The 3,705-nt window shown below is 40.5% G+C and overlaps 1 pseudogene; it reads left to right on the top strand.

Moving 5' to 3' along the window:
• The first annotated feature begins 1,267 nt into the window (after positions 1–1,267).
• On the top strand, positions 1,268–1,768 carry LOC123635786 (annotated as a pseudogene).
• Positions 1,769–3,705: the final 1,937 nt, after the last annotated feature.

Here is a 3,705-nt window from a genome sequence, read left to right as displayed (position 1 = left end):
ATAAAAAACTAAATAAAATGTCATATCTGGGTATGGTGGGATCATGTCTGTAATCCTAACACTTTGGGAGACTGTGGTGGAAAGATCACTTGAGCCCAGGAATTTGAGGCTTCAGTGAGCTATGATTGTGCCACTGCACTCCAGCCTGGGTGACAGAGGGAGAACTCTGTTACTGAAAGTTTGGCACTTGTTCCTGTACCGAATGAAGAATGAGGATGAGTGGTTTGAGGAGAAGAAAATGTTAGTTTATTAATTTGCTGGCAAGTGAGAAAAATGGTAGACTCAATTCTTAAAGTACCGTTTTCTTCCCCATAAGCAGAAATACAGAGCTTTTAAAGGGAGGGTTTTTAGCTTCACGCTATTGCTGTTTAACTATAGCTGATGGTTCTGATCCAGCCCATCTCCTGCAAAAACGATTGAGTGACCTCCACCTGGACAATTCCATTGAGTCATCAACTGTGATACAAGAAACCAAAGCACACTCCCCTGCCCTTGGGCAGGGATGAAGGTTTTAGCGTCCAAAAAGGGTGAGGGGATTTTAAAGAGACAGTTCGTAGAACATTTTACCCTTTTTCAGGCCATTCCCTGTTACACATTCCCCACTGTCAATTTTACCCTTTGAGACCCTGTCTCAAAAAAAAAAAAAAAAAAAAAAATTCACCTCAGGTGTATGTATTATTATTACATTTTTTTACTTAAATAATTACCCCCCGAATAGTTTTGATGACAGCTGATTAGGGTTTTAGCAATGGTAGATGCAGTGAAATAACTGCTGGAGACAGGTATGAAGGACATTGCAAAGGCAGAATTGATTGGTCTCGATAACTGATTTGATTTTGAAGGTGTAGGTGGTAATGGGACTCAAGACATGAAACATAAAATTTAAACAAAATTTAGTTTTCCAGACAAGAGTGGCTGAAGGTGCCATACCCTAGAAGAAACATAAAGAGAGAAGCAGGTTTACGTATGGTGGTGGGGAAGGGGAACAAGAGGTTATGAGTATCGGGCCCGGATTCTCCTATCATTTATAGAGGATGCACCTATAATTTACAAAATGCTGTTAAACATATTTTTACAAGCATAGTCTTTTTAATTCATACAAGAACAAAGAAACAAAACAGCCATGTGAGGTACAATTACTATCCCCATTTTATAGATGACATAATAGCCTCAGAGATGTTAAGAAATTTGTACAGGTTCAGATGGGTCTGGGCAGCAGCTGCAGCAGCTCTCCTCTCACTCTCCTTGCCATCACCCTTCTGGAAACATGGCCTCTGGTGTGGCTGTCTCTGATGGTGTCATCAAGATGTTCAATGACATGAAGGTGCACAAGGCTTCAATGTCAGAGGAGGTGAAGAAGCGCAAGAAGGCAATGCTCTTCTACCTGAGTGAGGACAAGAAGAACATCATCCTGGAGGAGGGGAAGGAGATCCTGGTAGGTGACATGGGCCAGACTGCCGACGATCCCTATGACACCTTTGTCAAGATGCTTCCAGACAAGGACTGCCATTATGCTCTCTATGATGCGACCTATGAGACCAAGGAGAGTAAGAAGGAGGACCTGGTGTTTATGTTTTGAGCCCCTGAATGTGCATTCCTTAAGAGCAAAATTATCTATGCCAGCTCCAAGGACGCCCTCAAGAAGAAGCTGACAGGGATGAAGCATGAATTACAAGCAAACTGCTCCGAGGAGGTCAAGGACCGCTGCACTCTGGCAGAGAAGCTGAGGGGCAGTGCCATCATCTCTCTGGAAGGCAAGCCTTTGTGAGCCCCCTCCGGTCCCCTGCCTGGAGCATCTGGCAGCCCCAGGCCTTCCCCTGGGGGTTGCAGGCTGCCCCCTTCCTGCCAGACCAGAGGGGCTGGGGCGATCCCAGCAGGGGGAGGGCAATCCTTTTACTCCAGTTGCCAAACAGTCCCTCCACCCCCAGGATTTTCCTCCTCCCTCCATCCCTGACTGTTCTGGCCTTCCCAAATGGCTTTTGATCTTCTGATTCCTCTAGGGTTGAAACAGACCAAGTTCCTCCCCCAGGCACCCCCGTTGGGAGAAGGGCCTGTATTTTTTTTAACAACACCCCTACTCCTCACCTGTTCCATCCTTTCCCATGCTGCCAACTTCTAACTGCAATAGGGACTCTGTGCTTGTCTGTTTAGTTCTGTGTATAAATGAAGTGTTGTGGAGATGACCCTACCTTTTTCCCCTGGTCGCAGCCACTCATGGAAGCAGAACCAGTAAGGGACCTTTGATTAAAAAAAAAAAAAAGACACAAAAATAAACAGGCTCACTAATGGGGAAAAAAAAAAAGAAACTTGTACAAAGGTGAACAGCTATGAAGTGGCAGAGGCAGGACTTGAGTGAAAGCTAGTCTTGTACTCCAAGATCAGTGTTTTTTCCACATACCAGAATGGTTGTAGACTGGCAGAAGAGGAGGCTAAGAAAACATAGGCTTTGGACTTAAACAGACTTGGGTTCAAATCCCAATTCTGTTCATTCTTAGCTGTGTGAACTTGAGCAAGTTACTTCACCTTTCTAAACCTCACTTTCATCCTGAGTATCTAGTAATAAGGTTTAAATTAGATCATGTATCTAAAGCTTTGGCAGACACACATGATTGCTTAGTAAATGGCAGCTCAATTGTCATATTGACTGGACATAGGACATGTCAGTTCCATAAATCTACATTAAGAACTTTTGATCTGGAATTAAGGAGAGAGAAATACAGACTTAATTCATACAATGACCATTCAGGTAACAACTTTTTGCCATAATGGCTCTTAAAAAATTTTAGCTTTTAGTCAGTGACTCATTTTTCCCCCAGTATTATGACTTTTTCACTTAAAAACATACCAAAAACATATGCCATAGGAAGTAATATTTCAATACTATAGCTTCAGGCAAAGACATACCCACCACTTTACTTGGTGTTGCAGATTTTAGCCAGAGAATATCATATGAAAAACTATAAATTGTGCCTTATGTTTGGGTAAACACAAAATGTTTTGTTTTGCATATGCCAAGTGAGAGAAATGAAGAGGTAGTATCTTCTATGACTCTTCAGTCAATTGTGCATGCATGTCATTTCCATTTATCCTAAGCATTTTTATATTTAGCCTTTATTTAGCTCTACATAAGTTTTTCTGTGTTACAAATTTATTTATTTATTTTTTAATTTCTGGTTTTCTTTTAAATTTCTGTTGATACACATCTTAAAATTGTCTTTCAGAAGACACAACCTGAACATTTTCTAATAGTGAAATAGTCTTTGAAAACATGACTTTTAATGATATTTCATTATATTTTTACTGTAATACATCTAACCATTTGGATTATGTACTCCGTCACTACAAATTTATTTTTAAGTGCAGTTTACCTGCAAGATAACCATGAGCCTTTAAAAGGTTGAAAAATTGGTGAAAATTGACCAGAACAAGAATGCACCTCCACAGAATGACTCCCTTGTACTCCTTCTCCACCAACCACTGGCCACAGTCAAGTCTTCCATTGGTCAGTTTAATAGGCCTCATTGAATTACATGTTACATACAAAGGATATTAACTTTCAAATAGTTGTTTATTTGAGTGTTAATATGGTATACTATATATTATATACATTTATTTTTGGTGCTCAATAAAATTATTTCTTTATCTTTAAAAATTATTTGTGTATATTGGGTTGGGACATTGTGGTAGGCAGAATTCTAAGAGGCT

The sequence above is a fragment of the Lemur catta genome, chromosome 3, assembly GCF_020740605.2.
Source record: "Lemur catta isolate mLemCat1 chromosome 3, mLemCat1.pri, whole genome shotgun sequence".
In the NCBI taxonomy this organism is placed as follows: Eukaryota; Metazoa; Chordata; class Mammalia; order Primates; family Lemuridae; genus Lemur; species Lemur catta.
This window is presented reverse-complemented; position numbering and strand designations above follow the sequence as displayed.